Source organism: Symphalangus syndactylus, chromosome 12 (assembly GCF_028878055.3).
Source record: "Symphalangus syndactylus isolate Jambi chromosome 12, NHGRI_mSymSyn1-v2.1_pri, whole genome shotgun sequence".
Lineage (NCBI taxonomy): Eukaryota > Metazoa > Chordata > Mammalia > Primates > Hylobatidae > Symphalangus > Symphalangus syndactylus.
The window spans coordinates 62,949,240-62,971,104 of record NC_072441.2 but is presented as its reverse complement, the minus strand read 5'-3'; the positions used below and the strand labels follow the sequence as shown (position 1 = coordinate 62,971,104).

Sequence of the window (21,865 nt, the reverse complement as noted above, 5' to 3'; positions counted from 1 at the left end):
TGGACATAAAATAGCATGTCTCTGTGGTTTTGATATTTTATTTCCTTGATTACTAGTGAGGTTGCATATCTCTTTATAAGTTTACTGACCATATATATTTCTTCATCTATGAACTATCTATTCATGTATTTTGCTCCTCTATTGAATTGTATGTTTCTTATAGGTATATGAGTTTTTCACATGTTCTTGATCCTAGTCCTTTATTATAGAGTGTATGTATGGCAAACATCTTTTTCTAGTTGTGGCTTATCTTTTCACACAATTTAAGCTGATTTTTAAGAAACAAATTCTTAATTTAAATAAGATTGAATTTATCAACATTTTATAGTTAGCACTTTCTGTATCTTGTCTAAGAAATCCTCATCACTTTCCCCAACCGCCACCAGTATTTGACTATATTAAATTTTTGTTCTTTCTTATAAATTATAAGGCAGAGTGGCTCACACCTGTAGTCCCAGCACTTAGGGAGGCAGAGGTGGGAGGATAGCTTGAGCCCAGGAGTTTGAGATCTGCATGGGCAACATAGCGAGACCCCGTTCTCCACAAAAAGGAAAGAAAAAGACAAAAAAAGTCTCCCTATAAAAAAATTATTTTTCCTTATTAAAAAAGTATTTCAGTGAATATGGATTTTTTTCATTTAATTAGGTCTTATTTCGTTTCCTTCAGCAAAATTTGTATACTTGATGAGTACTCTTGCATCTCTTTTAGTATGGTTTGTTACTATTGGTAATGGTGTCTTTTTAAATTAAATTATGCTTTTTATTTGTCTGTTGTCAGGATTCGAAATACAGCCCCTTGCTAAAATTTTTTTTTTTTTTTTTTTGAGACAGGGTCTCACTCTGTTGCCCAGGCTGGAGTGCAGTGGTGTGATCACGGCTCACTGCAGCCTCGACCTCCCAGGGCTCAGGTGATCCTCTTACCTCAGGTTTTGTATTTTTAGTGAAGAGAGGGTTTCACCATATCGCCCAGGCTGATCTTGAACTCCTGGGCTCAAGCGATCTCCCCACCTCGGCTTCCCAAAGTGCTGGGATTACAAGCATGAGCCATTGTGCCTGAACCCGTTTTAGTTTTTTATCATCTACAAATAGTAAGAGTATTTCTTCCTTTCTAATCCTTATGATTTTGCTTTTCTGGTGTTACTGTGCTGACTTTGACTGATAGAATCTTTGATAGAATGTTACATAGAAAGAATGATGGTAAGCATTATTATTCCTTATTTTATTTTATTTTATTTTTTGTTTATTTATTTTTTGAGACAGAGTTTCGCTCTCGTTGCCCAGGCTGGAGTGCAATGGCATGATCTTGGCTCACTGCAACCTCTGCCTCCTGGGTTCCAGTGATTCCCCTGCCTCAGCCTCCTGAGCGCCACCACGCCTGTCTAATTTTTTGTATTTTTAGTGAAGAGAGAGGCCATTTCTCCTACTGTCCCCTGTCTCCAAAGAAAAGGAGGAAGTAAAAACTGAAAAATAATAGACTGATCAGCGCCACTGGCCAGGCCTGTAGGTTAAAGATTAACCCTCATCCTGGCCAGGCGTGGTGGTTCATGCCTGTAATCCCAGCACTTTGGGAGGCCGAGGCGGGCGGATCACGAGGTCAGGAGATCGAGACCATCCTGGCTAACACAGTGAAACCCTGTCTCTACTAAAAATACAAAAAAATTAGCTGGGCATGGTGGCAGGCACCCGTAGTCCCAGCTACTCGGGAGGCTGAGACAGGAGAATGGCGTGAACCCAGGAGGTGGAGCTTGCAGTGAGCCGAGATTGTGCCACTGCACTCCAGCCTGGGCAACAGAGCAAGACTCTGTCTTAAAAAAAAAAAAAAGATTAATCCCCACCCTAACTGCTCATGCTATCTATAGATCACAGACAATGGTATAGAGAAATACTTGCCTTGCTTACCCCCACCGCTAGCGTTTGTGGACATAGTCACACACCTCTTGCTTGCTCCATCTATCACGACCTTTTCACATGGACTCCTTAGAGTTGTAAGCCCTTAAAAGGGCCAGGACCTCTTTCTTCGGGGAGCTCGGTTCTTGAGACGCAATTCTGCCAATGCTGCCAGCCGAATAAAGCCTCTTCCTTCTTTAACCTGGTGTCTGAGGGATTTTGTCTGTGGCTCGTCCTGCTACATTAGTAGAGACGGGGTTTCACCACTTTGGTCAGGCTGGTCTTGAACTCCTGTCCTCACGTGATCCATCCGCCTCGGCCTCCCAGAGCACTGGGATTACAGGTGTGAGCCACTGCACCCAGCCTATTATTCCTAATTTTAAAAGGAGGACTTCTAATGTTTCTCCATTTAAGATGATGTTTATTACACATTTTGTTTGTTTTCTTATTATCCTTACCTTAAGAAAATTCACTTTATTCCAGTTAGCTATCAAGTTTTTAATTATAGAAGTTGAATTTCTTCCAGAGTAAATGAGAAACATGTCAATAAAATCAATGCCTAATGCTACCTTATATCCTAGATGGGAAAAGAAGCTATAAAGCACAAAACAAATGGAGAATCTCTTATCCAAAATGCTTGGGTCCAGAAGTGTTTCAGATTTTTTTTTCTGGATTTTGAAATATTTGCATATACATAATGAGATATCTTGGGGATGGGACCCAAGTCTAAACATGAAATTCATTTATGTTTCATATATACCTTATAGCTTGAAGATAATTTTATACAGTATTTTAAATAATTTTGGCTGGGCACGGTGGGTCATGACTGTAATCCCAGCACTTTGGGAGGCGAAGGCGGGTGGATCACCTGAGGTCAGGGGTTCGAGACCAGCCTGGCCAACACGGTGAAACCCTGTCTCTACTAAAAATACAAAAATTAGCCAGGCATGATGGCATGCGCCTGTAATCCCAGCTGCTTGGGGGGCTGAGACAGGAGAATCGTTTGAACCTGGGAGGCAGAGGTTGCATGAACCAAGATGGTGCCACTGCACTCCAGCCTGGGCAATACGGTAAGACTCCGTCTCAAAAGAAAATAAAGTAATAATAATTTTGTGCATGAAACCAAGTTTGTGTTAATGTTTATGTGTGGAAATTTCCACTTGCGGCTTCATGTCGGTACTCAAAAAGTTTTGGGTTTGGGAGCATTTGAAATTTCATGTTAAGGATGCTCAACCTGCACTGGGACAATTAATACAATTTGAATATGTATTATGAATTAGTTAATAGTAATGTACCAATGTTACAGTTCCTGATTTTGATCAGTGTTCTGGGGTTATTAAGATAATGCTTTTAAGGTCAGAAACACATGCTGAAATACTTAAGGTGTGAAAGGAAAATAAATCATGGGATCCCCAAATCACTAAGCCAAAGGGAAAAATCAAGCTTGGAACTGCTTAGGGCAAAACTGCTTCCCATTCTATTCCTAAAAAAGATAGCTACTAAGATAAAAAAGCTACATACCTCACTCACAATTTGTCCACAGGGAAATTCCTTGCAGACAAAGGACAGACAGAACTCAAAGTCATCCCTCTGCTAAGATAAATGCATATCTGATTGCTTCCTTTGGAAAGGCTAATGAGAAACTCAGAAGAATGCAACCATCTGTCTCTTCTCTACCTATGACCTGGAAGCTGCCTCCCCACTTCAAGTTGTCTCACTTTTCCCAACCAAACCAATGTACATCTTGCATGTATTGATTGATGTTTCATGTCGCCCTAAAATGTATAAAACCAAACTGTGCCCTGAGCACCTTGGGTACATGTTGTCAGGACCTCCTGAGGCTGTGTCACGGGCATGCGTCCTTAACTTTGGCAAAATAAACTTTCTAATTGATTGAGACCTGTCTCAGACACTTCCGGTTCACAAAGGGTAAAGTAAAGGGATATCTCCAATTTCCTCTAAATGACTCAGAAAACTTTCAAGGAACAGATTATTTCCTTCTATTTTGTGGCTCTGCACTTCTACTGCATTATGATCTGACGTGGCTTCTCAAGTTGCAGCCATGATAAGCATTCCAGTCAGCCAACAGGAAAGAAGGGAGGAACAGCAGCATGCCAGCTCCTTTTACAACACTACCTGGAAGTGACACACTAAAATTCCACCTGTATCTCATTAGCCAAAACATAGACATCTGGCTACATTTAGCTGCAAGGGAGGCTGGGAAGTGTATTTTTAAATTTATTTTAGCCCAGTTGAAAAGCAGAGGTTTTATATCTAAGGAAAAGGGGAAGAGCAGACACTGGGGCCAACCAGCAGTTTCTTCCACAACTCCATACTGGGTGAATTATATGACACAATGCATGTAAAGTCCATGGTACTTAGTAGGATTCAACTATAGCATGTCATTTCATGATTTGACTTACATTATCTAATTCAATTCTCAGAATAATCATATGAGTAAAGACAAATATTAATATCTTAATTGCAGATTAGAAAACTAAATTGCAGATTTAGAAAACTAAAATTCAGCTAATTATGATTGTTGTTGTTGGTATTTGTTTTTTTTTTTTTTTGAGATGGAGTTTCGCTCTTGTTGCCCAGGCTGGAGTGCAATGGTGCGACCTCTGCTCACTGCAACTTCCGCCCCCCAGGTTGAAGGGATTCTCCTGCCTCAGCCTCCTGAGTAGCTGGGATTACAGGCACCTGCCACCACGCTCGGCTAATTTTTTGTATTTTTAGTAGAGACGGGGTTTCAGCATTTTGGTCAGGCTGGTCTCAAACTCCTGACCTCAGGTAATCCACCCGCCTTGGCCTACCAAAGTGTTGCGATTACAGGCTTGAGCCACTGCACCCGGCCTTGTTTTTTGTTTTTTGTTTTTTGTTTTTCAGATGAAGTCTCACTCTGTTGCCCAGGCTGGAGTGCAGTGGCGTGATCTCGGCTCACTGCAAGCTCAGCCTCCTGGGTTCAAGCGATTCTCCTGCCTCAGCCTCCACAGTAGCTGGGACTACAGGTGCCCGCCACCATGCCCGGCTAATTTTTTGTATTTTTAGTAGAGACGGGCTTTCACTGTGTTAGCCAGGATGGTCTCGATCTCCTGACCTTGTGATCCACCCGCCTCGGCCTCCCAAAGTGCTAGGATTACAGGTGTGAGCCACCATGCCCGGCCTTCCTTGTTTTGTTTTTAAAGAGGGAGGCAGTAGAGTTGAAGGGAAAGGAGCAGTAGCACCATTCAGGAGCCCCAGATTCTCTAGACAGAATCTCTCCCTGTTAAGTCCTGTAATTCTATGTTTTGTGACTTTCCCAATTTGGCACATAAGTCTGCAAGGGACAGAACTCAAGTCCACTGACTGCCACCACTGGACACTTTCCACTGTATCCCATGTGAAACAGGTTGTTGGAAATGACATGGGTCTTGAGAAGCTGCCTCTCCTTCCCAAAGTAGAAATGTGAACAAATAAATCATCACATGATTCATTCACTGACAAATAAAAGCCAGCCTTTATTGAGCACATACTACATGCCAGGCACTCAGCTAAAACTTTCCTCACATTAGCTTACTTTACCCTCACAACAACCCCAGGAGACAGGTAGGCTTATAATCCCCTTTCCTTCAGAAAATGAAACTGAGGCTTAGAGATCTAATATATTTTACAAATATTTAAGAAGAATAATATGTGTACCCTGATTGGTCCCCTGGCCACCACCACAGTCTGTGCAAAGTATTTGATTTTAAGTCATCCTTCCATATTGTGGATGACACTGCTTGTTGCATAACCAATATCCATTCTCCTGTTCTGTGTTGTGAATAAGTACAATATTTTAACAGGGGAAAGTTGATAACAAGTGGTGCAGACAATTCTATAGAAATGTAAAATGTACAAATATACAGTAACTATGTTATTAATTGCCTGCTTCAAGAATGGTACTTTAACCTCAATAGTTTATAGCAACCACAAGAGAGTATTTCACTTGATTGTGGACAGTTTAGAGGCAAAATTTAGGTGTCTTGCAAAGGAGATGGAGATTCAGGGACTCTCAATTATTGGACAAAGCGTCTACAGTCAGAGACAATAAAAGTTTGATTTTCAGCTGTTTATTGGGTATTAGGAAAAATTCTCTGGCTGTTTCTAGTGTCTGGTGGATATATTAATTTAAAGAGCTCTTGAGAGTATATTCTATGTAGTCTTCCTATCTCTCACATCTGAAATTCCACCCACCTATAAAAACTGGTATGGTTATAAAGTTGATAGAATATGAGTACATCTGTTACCAACTGTGTTTCTTTTTTCTTTTTCCTCTTCTTTGTTATGGTTTTAAAATTAATTAAATACAAGACCGCATTGGCCTCCCAAAGTGCCGGGATTATAGGCATGAGCCACTGCTCCCAGCCAACTGTGTTTCAATTGGACAAAACGTGGTAGATTCAGATATTTTCTGGGGTGTTTTAGCACATCAATTCTGTCACACAAATGCAATCAACTTCTGAGATCTCACAAGCTATTTCTGTGAGCCCACTATTAGCGAGATGAGACCAAGTTTAGAGAAATCCAGCCTCTTGAAACAGCTGTAAATCATCTAGTAGAAAAAAAGTGGAGTTTTGGCTGGGCGTGGTGGCTCACACCTATAATCTCAGCATTTTGGGAGGCCAAGGTAGGTGGATTCCTTGAGGTTAAGAGTTCAAGACCACCCTGGCCAACATGGGGAAACCTGTCTCTACTAAAAATACAAAAATTATCCAGGCGTGGTGGTGTGTGCCTGTAATCCCAGCTACTCAGCAGGGTGAGGCAGGAGAAATTGCTTCAACCAGGGAGGCAGAGGTTGCAGTGAGCTGAGTCGAGCCACTGCACTCCAGCCCGGGGGACAGATAGAGACACTGCCTCAAAAAAAAAAAAAAAAAAGCAAAAAAGTGGATTTCTGCAAATGTTTATATATGTGTAGCATGAGTAAAAGCAGTATTGCCATGTAATTTTTAAATTGTGAGTTCCAGGCAGGGCATGGTGGCTGACACCTCAAATCCCAGCACTTTGGGAGGCTGAGGCGGGGGGATTGTTTGAGATCAAGAGTTCGACACCAGCCTGGGCAATATAGCGAAAATCCGTCTCTACAGAAAATGCAAAAGTTTGCCATGCATGGTGGTGGGCACCTGTAGTCCCAGCTACTCGGGAAGCTGAGGCAGGAGAATCGCTTGAGCCCAGGAGGCAGAGGTTGCAGTGAGCCAAGATCATGTCACTGCATTCCAGCCTGGGTGACGGAGCGAAACTCTGTTTCAAAAAAAAAAAAAAATGTGATTTCCTTTAATAAATCAACTAATTAATCATTATTAATTATATTTTATGTGCCTAATACAGTTAAAATACAGGGAGAAAATCATGATATGATTCCTACCCAGAATTTGCTTATATGGGGACAAAAACCAGGTACACTTAAAAATTAGTCAATGAATAATTAAAATATAAATATTTAAAAGTTAAGCCTTCAAAATATTATCTTGTATGCGATAAATACATAGACTTTTATCTGTCAAAAAAAAAGTTGTCAAGTGTAAAAATTTAGTGAAAGTAGACCAGCACAGACTGGGAAAACCAGGCCAGTTATATGTGTTCATTGTAACACTCCAGACAGTACAGAATGCACAGTATAGAATTCTGATTACATTCCAAGCAATGTTTTATGAGGGGTGCTGACTCTAAGTGTCCTTAGTGTGTAACCTTGGGCATGGCACTTAACCCCTCTGTAAACTGGAGTTGTTGTGAGTAAATAAGAGAGTAGGTAACTGTAAGAATGTCAGGAATTGCTATGGGCAGTTGTGAGATGATGCTTAAACTCTAAAGACCCCAGAGGCTTGGGGACAGGATGAAAGACTTGTATTTGGGATTCTAATAATTAGTATAATTGGGAATAGAATGAATTGACTCTTGTTTGAGACGTTTTTCAGAAATAAAGGAATTTTTGCATATGGTTGAGGGTGATGATGACTTCTATAATCCCTCCCAGCTTTGAAATTCCCAGGTACATAAATCAAACTTGCAGTCATGAAGAGTAAATGGTAGGCCCCAAAGAGCATGGTTACAGGTGGGTGTTAGGCTGGAAAGAGAGTCCTGGGGCTCATTTTGGATCCTAATAGTAGATGTTCCAGAGAACATCTCTCATTTTAAGACATGTTTCTACACAATGCTTTGCTTGAATGAATTGAGGTAAGAGCAGGCCACTTCTTTCCCCATTCCCAATCCTTTAGGTACAGAGGGGAGATTTCTGGAGAAGTGAATGGGTATCTATGAGTTATTACAAAGCCAACTCTGTGTGGGTTCAACTGCTTTTTAGAAGAGGGATTGATCTAGACACATGAATTGATTTTTTTTCAGCATCTCTTCCACCACCATCATCTTAGGCCAAGTTACCACCATCCTGAACCACTTCAATAGCTTTTTAAACAGCTCACCTAGATTCACTCTGGCTCACCTCTGATGAGTTCTCCACTCAGCAATTTGAACGGCTTCCATACTCCTTGGATAAAAACAAATTCCCAACATGGCCTATAGGGCCCTATATGGTGTGGCCTTTTCTATCGTTCTAGCCTCATCTTGCTCTCCATTCTTGCACTGGCTTTCTTTCTATCCCATCCTGGGGCAAATACTCTTCTGCACCCTCATCCCCATGTGAACTCCTACTCATACTTTAGATATCAGCCCCAGGTCACCTCCTCAGAGCAGCCTTCCCTGACCAGACTGAAGCTGCCTATTATAGGCTCTCATTTGGCCATGTAATGTGACTTTTCTTTATTACACCTGTCAAAATTACAATTTTATATTTCTTATGATTATTTGATTTACAGTTTAGTGCATTTGATTCATGTGTATCTCCCCCCAAGTCTTCATAATGTCAGGACAGTATGTCTGGTTAGTCACCATTTTATCCAGTCTCAGCACACTGCCAGGCACATAACTGGCAAACAAAAATTGTTGCTGAGTGAATGAATGAATGTAATCTATGATAATATTTTCAAATATCTTATAAAATGAAGTTGAGTAAAAAGTCAAACGACTTTAGAAAACACTTTATAACATATTATTTAAGCCTCCATCTCTACCCCCCCCCACACACATATTTTCATATAAAAGACTGTCAAATCCTGCACTAAAGAAGCCCTCAACTTATTTGACCACAGGATATAAACCAGGACATACTGGGGGCAACACTTCTACTCAAGAGAGACAACTTGGATGCCAATGCTAGTGCTGTTTCTGGAAGCAGCAAATGGCAGGAAGTGTTCCAAATGTGTACTAAGAGAAATTTCCCAAGAATTGCCCGGGCACGGTGGCTCATGCCTGTAATCCCAGCACTTTGGGAGGCCGAGGCAGACGAATCACTTGAGGTCAGGAGTTTGAGACCAGCCTGGGTAACATTGTGAAATCCTGTCTTTACTAAAAATACAAAAATTAACCAGGTGTGGTGGTGCACACCTGTAGTCCCAGCTACTTGGAAGGCTGAGGCACAAGAATTGCTTGAATCCAGGAGGTGGAGGTTGCAGTGAGCCGAGATCACGCCACTGCACTCCAGCCTGGGTGGCAGAGTGAGACTCTGTTTTAAAAAAAAAAAAAGAGAGAGAGAGAAATTTCCCAAGAGTCAAGCTGCCTTGGGAATCCAGGCAAGTCTAGGATTTAAGATGTTTTAAATGGTGCCACAAGCACAAACAAGTTCTACAAATAGAACCTGCACAGTTAGCTGAAGAATGGACTCTACTCAGCACAGTATGTAGCACAGTAAACATTTGTTTGGTGAATGAATGGAGAGAGAAAGTATCTGGGGCGATCACATCTTAGCTGGTGGTCTCATCTTTTCATAGAAAATACAATTATATTGTTAAATCTAAAATTCAAGTGTGAGTAGAAGATCTTTGTGTGTGAGCATTTTAACTGGCTATGCAGTGAAGAGTGAGGCATAATAAACCTGCAGCATTCACAGGAACTTACATAACCAGTAACTGGATTTAAAGAAGTACCACGAATACGCTGAAGACAATTAAATACTGATCTTGTTGGTTTTGTGATAAATGTTTTGTCCGTCGCTGCTAATGCTAGGACTTAATATTAACTTGTTTCGTCAAATCCAATGTTTTCTCTTTCTTTTTCACCCCAGTGCTTACCCTCTTTGATCTTTTGGTATCTTTTTGACAGTGTCATAACTCCTCTTTCTTTAAATTCTTCCTGCCTTTGTTTCTGTGACCTGCACTTTCAATTCAATTTCATTTCAACCAATATTTATTGGTCATCTATGCTGTGCCAGACACTGGACTATCATCATTGGTTTATTAACTCATTCATCAACATTAATTGAGTTCCTACTGGGTGTTGGGCACTGTGCCAGTGACAGGATACAAAGATGAACAAGATGTAGTCCCTGATGTTAGAGGCTGCACAGTGTAGTGAAGGAGTCAGCTAACTATATCATGGAGTGGAGAGGCTGTTATAGAAGTGCACACTCAGGGCCTGTGGCCCTCAGAGAAAGAATCGATTACTTCTCTATGCGGGGAGGGGGTACATTGCATAGCACCATGCCTGGCATGTGCTAAATTTTCAACAAATATTTGTCAAAGAAACAAGTAGTCTTCTAAGTGGAGATAATAGCACAAACAGGGATCTCTAGGGAGCCTTCACTAGCTAAAGTAGTGGTTTTCAACCCAGTGAGGCAGAGTATTACAGTCTCTGGAGTCATGGAAGGTGATGGTGAAAGGAACAATGTGTATCTGAAGGGGGATTGCATATGAAAAATGTATTCCTACTGTTGCAATTTAACTTATAAATTTTACAAACATGCATATTTAAAACCACATTACATAAAATATTAACTTATAGATTCAATTTTATACATTTATATAACAAGAATGAGAATAAAATTATTGTTTTCATGATATGAATTACAGAAATTAAAGCTCAAACTAGGAAAACTGGACAAATATAGGTAAAAATAGAAGTTCCAGAGGTTCTGCAGCAAAGCCATTGTCTTCTTGAGGATGGCGGTGAGATTTTTATGTTTAACAAAAGGGAGTGTAGAATAATGGGCTTTGAAGGACTGTATTCTGTAGGTTAAGGTTTGTCAACTGGTGTCAGAATCAAAATCAAAATCACCTGGGGATCTTGTTTTTTTTTTCATTTTATTTTATTTTTATTTATTTATTGTTTTTGTTTTGGGGATCTTGTTTTAAAAAGCAAATTCCTGGATCCTATGTGTTACTTAACAATAGGGATACATTCTGAGAAAAGCATCATTAGGTGATTTCACCGTTCTGTAAACATCATACAGTGTATTTAAACAAACCCAGAGAGCATAGTCTACTATACACCTAGGCTATATGGATAGCCTATTGCTCCTAGGCTACACGCCTGTACAGCATGTTAATGTACTAAATACTGTAGGCAATTGTAACACAGGAGTATTTGTGCATCTAACATATTTAAACCTAGAAAAAGTATAGCAAAAATACAGTATTATGATCTTATAGGGCCATTGTCCTATAAAACAGTATTCATCATTGACCAAAATGTCATTATGTGGCTCATGACTCTGTGTGTGTATACATATGTATATGATTTATTATAAGGAATTGGCTTATGCAATTATGGAGGCTCAGAGGTCCCAAGATCTGCAATCAGCTAGCTTGAGACTCAGGAGAGCTGATGATGTTAGTTTCTTTTATTTATTTTTGAGATGGAGTTTCACTCTTGCTGCCCAGGCTGGAGTGCAATGGCGTGATCACAGCTCACCACAACCTCTGCCTCCTGGGTTCAAGTGATTCTCCTACCTCAGCCTCCTGAGCAGCTGGGATTACAGGCATGTGCCACCACACTCAGCTAATTTTTTGTATTTTTAGTAGAGACGGGGTTTCTCCATGTTGGTCAGGCTGATGTCGAACTCCTGACCTCAGGTGATCTGCCCGCCTCAGCCTCCCAAAGTGTTGGGATTATAGCTGTGAGCCACTGTGCCTGGCCTCAATGTTAGTTTTATTTGAAAGTTGGCAGGCTTGAGACCCAAGAACAACCCATTTTTTAGTGGGAATCTGAAGGCAGGAAAAGACCCGTGTGCAGCTCAAGTAGTCAGGCAGAAGGAGTTTCCTTTTACTCAGCCCTTTTGTTCTATTTGGGTCTTCAATTGATTAGATGAGATTTACCCACATTAGGGAGGGCAGTCTGCTTTACTCAGTCTACTAGGTCAAATGTTAGGTGTTTGTTTGTTTGTTTTGTGACAGAGCCTCACTCTGTCACCCAGGCTGGAGTGCAGTGGTGTGATCTCAGCTCACTGCAACCTCCGCCTCCCAGGTCCAAGCGATTCTTATACCTCAGCCTCTTGAGTAGCTGGGATTACAGGCACCTGCCAGCATGCCCACCTGGCTAATTTTTGTATTTTTTGTAGTGATGGGGTTTCACCATGTTGGCCAGGCTGGTTTCGAGTGCTTGGACTCAAGTGATCTGCCTGCCTCGGCCTCCCAAAGTGCTGAGATTACCAGTGTGAGTCACCGCGCCCGGCCAAATGTTAGTCTTACCCAGAAACACCCTCACAGACATACTCAGAATAATGTTTGACCAAATGTCTGGACACCCTGTGGCTCAATCAAGTTGACACAAAAATTAACCATCACACAGATGATTACTGATACATACTGTGTATCATATAGATGGCTTTGAATGCACACTGAAATCTGAGGACCTTTACAGGCCGTTAGGGACCATGGAAGGTTTTCAAGAAAAGTGATTTGATCAGATTAGCTGGGAACTGCTTAAGAAGGATCCCTGGTGGCTATGTGGAAGGTAGATAGTGATAGGGTAGGGTAGATGAAGCAGGGCAGAGTGGGGTGGAGCAAGACTGGAAGACAGGAAGGTATTGTGCAGGACAGAATGATGAGGTTCTATTCTTTTCTCTGCTAATGACCCTTTCCCCCTTACTATTGCTACGTAACAAATTATTCCAGTGCTTAGTAGCTTAAAAGAATTGTGGGTCAGAAATTTTGGAAGGGCTCTGCTGGGTGGTTCACACTTGAGGTCTCCCTCATAGTTGTAGTTGGATGTTGGTTGGGGCTTTATTTATCTTGTCTGTGCTAAGATAAATAAAGATGCATGGTTGGCAGTTGATGCCAGCTGTCATCTGCTGTACACAGCCTCTCCAGCAGGGTAGTCTGGAGGTAGTCAGACTTCTTACATGACATATGGCTTCATTTCAAGAGAACCAGGCAGAAGTTGCATGGCCTTTTCTGATCTAGCTTCAGAAGTCACACATCTCCTCTACTGTACTCAATTAGTTGAAGCAGTCTCAAGTGGTCCAGATTCAAGGGGGGTGGGAAGAATTAGACTCCACTTCTTGATGAGGGCAATGGCCAGTTGACAGTATAGAAGAACATGTGGGATGGGTACACGTGTTGTGGCCATCTTTGGAAAAAACAATCGACATAGCTCCCAAATTGACTTATCTTATATACACAATTGCCCCCAAGATATCTCCACTTGGAAGTTTTGTTGTCAACTCAAGTCTAAAGGAGAATTTATCACAATAAACCTCCATCCCATTATTATTATTATTATTATTGTAATATGATAACTTTTTTTTTAAACATAGACTAAAACATTTTTCTTTTTTTTTTGTTTGAGACAGGGAATTGCTCTGTCACACAGGCTGGAGTGCAGTGGTGCCATCTCGGCTCACTACCTCTGCCTCCTGGGCTCAAGCCATCCTCCCACCTCAGCCCTCCGAGTAGCTGGGATTACAGGTACATGCCACCATGCCCATCTAATTTTTGTATATTTTGTAGAGACAGGGTTTCTCTGTGTTGCACAGGCTGACTAAAACCTTTTATCTTTGACTTTTCTCTCTCTGAAAATAATCTGCTACAAAATCCTATTTTTTTCTTCTTCCTTTATGTTGTTTCCACATCCCACTTCCCTAATTCTTGAGTGGGCCCCTAACTGAGGTCCATTTATCTAAATTTCTAATATTGGGTTCCCTGGGAAGTGAACTCTGAGGCAGAGCTTAGCATGCAGGGTTTTTCTTAAGGGGTTACTTTGAGATGGACACCTGTGGCAGGGAAGAGAAGGAATTAGAACTGGGAAGGATAAAAAGTGAAGCTGCAATACAGGCCCAACACAGCCTCAGCTGACTCAGTCGGGAGCTCTGGAGTTAGAATGTTCCTTCAGAGTTGTCCCACAATGGGCTAAGACGGATGAGCCTTTATGTTTCTGCATTGTCCAGTCACTGGATGGGCCACCGTGGAAAGGAGCATGAGCTTGGGCAAGGCAGCTCTCTGCAGTTGAGGAAATCCCCGAGTGGCTGACAGCTGCTGGTTGTCCACTCACGGCACTCCCAGGAGCTGGAGCAACAAGTCCTTCCTTCATTCAGTCTTCAGCAAACTTCGTTCCACATCATTGTCTCCTGTTGACTTACCCTCTGATTATTTCATGGCCGCTATTTTGCCCCACTCCAGTGCAGCTAGGTTATGAGCTCCTTGAGGGAAGGAATGGAGGCCTGCCTTTTCCCCACGATGTTCAGCACAGGTGAAGTACAGATATATGTATGGTCAGAGCTCAAAAGGTGCTTGGTAGTCAGTTAACCAGGGCTTCGGATTGATGCAGAGATTGCTGACTGTACTGTTTGTATTACCATTACCATAGCAGAAGAAATACTTTAGGGGACCTTCACCTCATTGTCTTTCTGAGGGAGAAGAAAACTAACATCCTTGTTATTAATAGCTGCCCAGAGCTCGTGGTGCTGGGCAGGGAGTGGCAGCAGGGCCTGGAAACATTGCCTCTCTGATTCGAGCTGCACCTGAGGTCCTACTCCCCACCCAGCCTTTCCCCTCCATGAAGTAGAGCTGGGATCCTTCTGGTTCTCACAGGGTGCTGTGTGCATTTAACTAATTAGTGGCTATAAAGTGTTGTCCAAATGTCAAGTATAATTATGGTTAGCAATTACTTTTGCCTGGAGAGGCAGCCTTCCAGTCATTGTCGAGGGAGGGAGATAAGTGATAGAGTGTTCTATTAGAGACTGGGGGAGCAGAAGCTGCTTTCCTGCCCTCAGAGGGTCAGGAATCTGGATGCAGCTTTCACACACACATAGGACACACCTAGGCAGGAATCCCCTGAGGAGTCATATTTTTCGTTATAGATTCATTTCCAATTTGGGGAGAGAGAAAAGCATTTCTGCAGTGCACTGCCCGGAGCCACCATCAAGGTAGCTTCTTAGAGTGTGGTTGAGCTCTGAAAGCTACTCATGAAGACCCCCTCTTCCCCGGGCCCCAGAGATGTTGTGGGAGAAATCCACCTGCAGGTTTTCTTGCCACCCCCACAGTGTTACCGCAGCATCTGAAATTTAACAATAGCCTCTGCAATCATAATAATACATTAAAAATAAAGTATTTTGGAGCTCCCTAAATGGAAATTTCTATGTGATTTTTATATTTAGAATTCTTTCTCTCCCTCTGGGTAAATTTTATAAATAACCGTTGGGAATGTTGAACGGAATTCAGTTTCCATATTGATTCTCTTTTGTCTTTTCACATAGGAAATACCAAGCAATTTTTTGTCATGTGACCTTTTCCCATGAAGGTTTATAAAATTAGATCATGTAAACTGGCAGGTAAATAGGAAAGGAAGAAAAGAAGGAAACAATGGTGTAGAAATAAGCAATGGTTTGCTTAGAAAGAAATGAAATTCCATGTTACATCTTGAGATAAATACAGGTTCATCTCACTATCCTGCCTGTTTGTAGTTAGAGTTGGAGGCTATACTAGCTAACATTGATTGAACACTTGCTGCGATCCACATAATTCTCAGGTACTTCCTATGTCTTATCTCATTTACGTCTCACATTAACCCTGGAAGTAGATATTATTATCAACCCATTTTATAGAGTAGAAACTGAAGACTCTAGAAATTAAGGAATTTACCACACGTGTCCATCTGGCTCCAGAGCCAGCCAGGGCTCCTAACATCAGTCTGCTACTAAAGGCTGGGTAGGGCATGCTGTGAATGTGTAGGGATTGTCATTTCTAGAAACAAGAGCCAGAGCACTGTAAGTTCCTGGGATCAATGAAGATTCCTTCATGCCAGCTCACTATGGACACCCCAGAAGCATTTTTGACCCTCTTTACCCCAGGACTATGCAGTCTCAGAAGTTTCTTGGAGATTTCCTGTGTCTAAGTATTGAAACTCTAAGTGAAACTTGAGTCCATGTCCATTATTTACACTAACTCTGAAATAACCTTAGAAAAAAATATATATTTTTTAAGGGATAGGGTCTCACTCTGTCACCTAGGCTGGAGTGCAGTGGCTGATCATAGCTCACTGCAGCCTCAACCTCTTGGGCTCAAGTGATCCTCCCACCTCAGCCTCCCAAGTAGCTGGGACTATAGGCATGTGCCATCACATCTGGCTAATTAATATTTTGTTTTCGTAGAGACAAGGTCTCACTATGTTGCCCAGGCTGGTCTTAATCTCCTGGGCTCAAGCATTCCTCCCTCCTTAGCCTCCCAAAGCGCTGGGATTATAGGCGTGAGCCACTGCACCTAGCCCAAAGACATTCTTTTATATAAAAACCTAGAGGCAAAGTTTTTCCTGACACATCCCTCCCCGACCCCGCTCCCCAGTCTAGGGCAGTTCTTGCTACCCATAATGCACTCTTAGAGCATTCTAGACTTTTCCTTCATAGCATTTATTGTAGTTGTGGATTATATGTTGGTGTGACTATTTGACCAGTATCTCTCTGCCTCACCAGGTTGTAAAACCCCATTAGGGCAGTGACTGAGTGTGTGTCACTGTGTGCAGCATCCCCAGAACCTAATACCATGCCTGCATGGAACAAGCACCCGGATATGTGCTATAGGAATGAAGGACGCTACTGGTGGCCCCGTCCGGTTCTGAGAAAATGCTGCCACAAGCTACAAGAGAAATCTGCTTCTCTGAAGCCTTTAAAGATTTGGTTACTTTTTCAAAATGAATATTCTTTAATACACAATTTCAATAATTTCTGAAATGAGGATAATGGCTGGTTTTTTTTTTTTTTTTTGAGATGGAGTCTTGCTGTCACCCAGGCTGGAGTGCAGTGGTGCAATCTCAGCTCACTGCAACCTCTGCCCCCCGGGTTCAAGCAATTCTCGTGCCTCAGCCTCCTGAGTAGCTGGGGTTACAGGTGCCTGCCACCACGACTGGCTAATTTTTGTATTTTTAGCAGAGACGGAGTTTCACCATGTTGGCCAGGGAGGTCTTGAACTCCTGACCTCAAGTGATCTGCCTATGGCTGGCTTTTTATAATAGTTAAGAATATTGCTCCTGGAGTCAGAGGGTCTGGTTCTCATCCTCTGATTTGGATCACAGCTTGCTGCACGATGATGATCACGTGTTTGAACTTCCCAGTGCATCCATTTCCTCCTGGGTAAAGTGGGGCTAATACCGTTAAAGCAATGATGTAAAAATTAAATGAGTTAACACAAGTGAGCGTTCAGAATTGCATCTAGTGCATGGGAATCCCTCATAAGTGTTAGCTATTATTATCAGTGTGCCATCAGCTTGGAACTCATGCAGTTCTGCTGCAGCTTTGTTTTGTTCCTGAGAACAGAATATGAGACCAAATTGAGGCCAGGTGTAAAGGCATCTGGACCTTATATCCCTGCTGTCTAGTTTCTTCAAGAGGCCGGAGAGAACCTCCCTCAACTCCAGCCTGCCAAGTGTCATTTATTTTAATGCAGTGTGCCCCCAGTCTTAGGAAATGGAATTCTTCATCTTCCAAGGCCTCTGGCTGAGACTGGAGACTTGTGCCTGCTGCACTGCTTGGCTGGATTAGATGCCCTAGAAAGATACTTTTTAACTCAGAGAAACTGTGACTCCATGAAAGGGTCAGATCCCACCAAAAGTCATCCCGGTTCTCCATCAGTTTCTCTCTCCATTCCACCTCCCCCAGCCCATCCTCCGTCTGGGCTCCATGGCTCTTTCCTTCTGTGTTCCCACAGGACGGTGCCTGCTTTCACCCACCCTCTAGACTTTGCCCCAGTCACCTCAAACAGCCGAAGGTCCAAATTTAGTAATAGAAATTCACTTCTCTAACCACTTTACAAAAACATTAACTCATAACTCATGGAAACCCAGTGAAGTCGGTGCTGGTGGCACCTCCATTTTACAGATGATGAAACCGAGGAGAGGAGGGAGGTTGAATAACTTGGCCCAAGGTCACTTGCTGAAAAGTGGCAGAGCTAGGATTCACTGCCTCTGGTTCATTGCCTTGGAAGGAAGGAAAGTCTCCCCACTCCCATCACTGGGGAACTCTTCTTTAACTTTCTCCACAGTATCATTGGTCAGATAAATGAGAGACAAGGAGAGAAACAAAGATGGATGTATGTATAAACTTAAGCAAGCATGGAGAGCCATGGTGATGTGGTTAAGTGTCAGTTCTGAGCTGAATTGCACTGGTTAGTGTCCTGGATTTTGAATTTACTAACCCTGGAAAATAAAATTAGAATAATGATAAGTGTACATACCTTACAACGTCATTTTGAACATGAAGTTAATAAATATTAAGCCCCTTAGAACAATGTCTGGCATACAGTAAGGGCTCAATACTTGTTATCTGCCTTTTTTTTTTTCTTTTTATGTTCTCAAAAGACAGAAGAAGCAATGCCTTTGTAGAAAGAATAGTAGACTTGGAATCAGAAGGTTGAGTCTGAGTACCACTTAGCTTTTGCTTCCTGTATGATCACCAGTAAAGCATTTTTCATCTGTGAGGCCTTGCTGTTTTCATCCCTAAAATTGGGATGAAAATACTTTTACACACTGAGATGGTGGCCTATGAAAGAGCTTTGTAAATTTGCAAGCTGTGACCAAATAATTATCCCATTTTGTGATTTAGGGCTTCTCCTAGAGTAGACAGAAAGCTGCCTTTCAGAAGGTCTTCAGACTCGCTTCTCGGCCTTTTGGCTAAGTTCAAGTGCAGAAGACAAAATAACTTCATCTTTTAGAATTCCACCACTGGAGAGTCATTGTCTGAGACTTCCAGACTTACTAAGATAAATGGCAGGAAGTAGACAGCCCAGTGTGTTTGTGGGGAGAGAAGAGAAGTCTCAGGAATATGACTGCCGTCTTCAAGGAGTTGAAAGGCTGTCACAGGGTGGCCTGGTCAGACTTCTGAGTGACCAACAGGTAAGAACTGGGTCTCTAAGTGGAAGTGTCAGGGCTGATTTAGTGTGAAGAAAGAAGAGCATTCTTTTGATTATAGCCCTCAGAAAGTGGAAAGGGCTACCTGATAGTGAGTGCCTGCCATTGGAGGCATTCAAATAGAGATTTGAGACCACCCCATGGGAATGTGGTAGAGGAAATGTAATGAGTCAGGTGGTGATGAAACTAGTTCACCTGGGCCTGGGAAGATCTAATTCATCCTAGGATGGCAGCACGCTGTAAGGGAGGGGAGGGCCTGTGAGGGAGCAGAGGGCTGGTTATGCAGGGAGGCAGGAGGAAAATATAGGGGGAGGCCTGCTGGGAATACAGGCCCAGCTCAGCAGAATTCACTCTTTTCCCAGAGTAGCTCCTGTCTCTTCGGCCACTTTAGGCCCTAAAGCCTAGAACTGTACACAATACACTCATTCATTCAGTTAATTCAGCAAATATTTACAGGCCTGAGAGTCAATTCCCACAGCGGACGCAGCGTGGGATTGCCTGCCCTGGCAAGCCTCCTGCCTGGTGACCAGCAGAGGGCAGGAGAGACGTGCAGATGCCAAACCCTGCACAGGTCACTAGCCAAGTGAGCTTCCCCGCCGGGGAAACTGGGTCACTCAGTTCTGCCAAGCTGCAAACATTCCGAGGGTTGTGGGCATGTTGGGCCTCTCCAGCAAGGGCTATGAGGCCCCGGATGTCACCTGGCAAGGCTGAGACCTCAGACCTCTGGACTGGCAAAGTCGCTCCCTCCTGCATGGGGAAGGAAGGAAGGATGAGGCTGATAACATGCGATGGCTCAGGGAGAAGGCTGGAGGGATCTCTTCCCAGCAAAGTGTTTCAAGTAGCAGGGACAGCCCAGTCTATGCGTCACAGAGGAGCCCTGGGAGGCCAGGCCTGTCACGGTGGATGGGTGGGGCCATTTGCTTCAGAGAATGCCCGGACTTCACTAAAGGAGTTTGAGGCTGTCCTTAGGCTGGGCTGAAACCCCCATTTGGAAGTGCATAAAAGGCTAACTCGCTGGATATGAATGGGTGAATGCCACATCTGATATCTGAGTGGTTAGGAGGCAGGTTTGGAGTCAGATTTGCCTTTGTGTCCTGGTTTTCCATCTATATGTCATAGGACCTTGGGTAAGTCATTTTCAGACTTGATTTCCTTTTCTATAAACTGGTGGCACTACTGTGAGTATTAAGTGGAATAATGAAGCAAGTGTGCAGATTGCGATTCTTTCTCCTTCCCAGCTCTCTCACATCCTGGTCGGGGGACTGTGTGCCTGGGATAACAGTTGAAGCAGATGTTTTTTTGAGAATGGAAGTGAGGAGTGGATGCCCACCATGCTGCCAGTCTGGGCAGGGTGAACTCAACCTGAAGGAATGCTGTTCTGGGTAAAGCACGTGGGGCCACCTCTCCCCAGGCTTCTCTGGCCCCCTAGAGTCCTGCCGCAGAAAGATGTGAAGTATGTGAAGGCTCACGTGGCCTCTTGAAGTCTGAGGGTTAAGAAATCAGGGAGGTGAAATAGGCCTGGAATGGGAGGAAACTGGAGGATGGAATGGGAAGGAGTCATTCCCCAAATTCCTGTTCGCCTTATGGACTCTGACGGTTAGAAGGGCCCCTTGAACCTGCAGTCAGGGACCAGTTTATGCACTCTTCAAAATGTGTTTTCTCAACTAATCTAAGACCTTGAAGCAAGGACTTTGTTGCCCACTCCTGTCCAGGAGGGATGGTGGGTGCTGATGCTGCTATGTAAAGGCTCACCACCTTGCTCAATACTTGTTTGCTATTGATGAGGAAGGAATCTTGGACAAGTAATTTGAGTTCCCAGTTTTACTGATTAAAAAATAAATAGAACCGAGGCTCAGAGAACAGTGGAACCAGGAGAAGGAAAGTTCCTGTCATTTGCAATTGCTGCTAGAATCCTCATCTGTGACCATCTGGATAAAGTGGCTGGATCCCTATGGTGAGCTGCTCAAATCTTGGAGTCTCTCTGCCTCCTTGGGGATTTCTCTTTGGCTACATCCTCTCTACTAAACTCTAGCCACTGCTTATGTTACCCAACCCCAGGTGGAAGACAGAGTTTTCCTCACTCCAGCCTAACCTTTAGGGCTCCAAGGAGCAGCAAGTGCTTCTCAGGTTGAGGGGTAATTCACCAGGTGTGTAGTGCTGGCAGCATAATGTGATAGAGCCAGTCACCTGCATTGCAATTCCAGCACCACCATGTACAGGCTGTGGGACCTTAGGCAAGATACTTGATACCTCCAAGTCTCAGTGTCCCTATCTATAAAATAGGGACAATAATAGTATTTACCTTATAGCCCCTGTTCTTTCCAGTCCCTCTTAATCTGAAATTGGAAGGATGAATAAATTAAACAGCCATCTTATTCCTTGGGAAAGCCAAAGAGCAACTCAAAAGGAAAGCATTGTAGATACGTGGCATTATTTCTGAGGGCTCTGTTCTGTTCCATTGATCTATATCTCTGTTTTGGTACCAGTACCATGCTGTTTTGGTTACTGTAGCCTTGTAGTATAGTTTGAAGTCAGGTAGCGTGATGCCTCCAGCTTTGTTCTTTTGGCTTAGGATTGACTAGGCGATGCGGGCTCTTTTTTGGTTCCATATGAACTTTAAAGTAGTTTTTTCTAATTCTGTGAAGAAAGTCATTGGTAGCTTGATGGGGATGGCATTGAATCTATAAATTACCTTGGGCAGTATGGCCATTTTCACGATATTGATTCTTCCTACCCATGAGCATGGAATGTTCTTCAATTTGTTTGTATCCTCTTTTATTTCATTGAGTAGTGGT

The 21,865-nt window shown here is 42.9% G+C and overlaps 1 long non-coding RNA gene across 1 annotated transcript in view; it reads left to right on the top strand.

The window, feature by feature from the left end:
- LOC134733815 (uncharacterized) overlaps window positions 1-21,865 on the top strand; it is a 53,857-nt gene that overhangs the window by 6,719 nt on the left and 25,273 nt on the right. Inside the window, exon 2 of the long non-coding RNA XR_010117376.1 lies at window positions 13,528-13,642. This is a non-coding gene — a long non-coding RNA (uncharacterized lncRNA). The remainder of the gene's footprint in view (window positions 1-13,527; window positions 13,643-21,865) is intronic.